The sequence below is a fragment of the Pteropus vampyrus genome, unplaced genomic scaffold (genome assembly GCF_000151845.1).
Source record: "Pteropus vampyrus isolate Shadow unplaced genomic scaffold, Pvam_2.0 Scaffold440, whole genome shotgun sequence".
In the NCBI taxonomy this organism is placed as follows: domain Eukaryota; kingdom Metazoa; phylum Chordata; class Mammalia; order Chiroptera; family Pteropodidae; genus Pteropus; species Pteropus vampyrus.
Window position 1 is genome coordinate 365049 of NW_011889221.1, and position 378 is coordinate 365426.

At 43.7% G+C, this 378-nt stretch overlaps 1 pseudogene; it reads left to right on the forward strand.

Moving 5' to 3' along the window:
• Nucleotides 1-258: 258 nt before the first annotated feature.
• Nucleotides 259-378, forward strand: LOC111732307 (annotated as a pseudogene).

Below are 378 nucleotides of genomic sequence, written 5' to 3' on the forward strand. Positions count from 1 at the left end.
GACAGTTACAGCATGAATAACCTTGAGTAGGCATAAAGAACAGGACCTAGTACACAAATAATGGGGTTGTCCTTAGGAGCAAGGACAGTTCATCTAAAGAGGCATGAGAAATAGCAGAATAGATAGATAAAGAGGCAAGCAGGTTAGTGGATGTGGTGATGAAAATGTGGAAGATTTGAAATGCTCATCCAAGATAGTGTATGAGTGGAAGGACTTGGAATATATAGTAGGAACAATTAGATAATAATTAGAATCCAGGTCTATGGCCATGCCACCCTGAATGAGCCCAATCCCGTCTGATTTGGGAAGCTAAGCAGGGTCGGGCCTGGTTAGTACTTGGGATGGGAGACCACCTAGGAAGACCAGGTACTGTAGGTG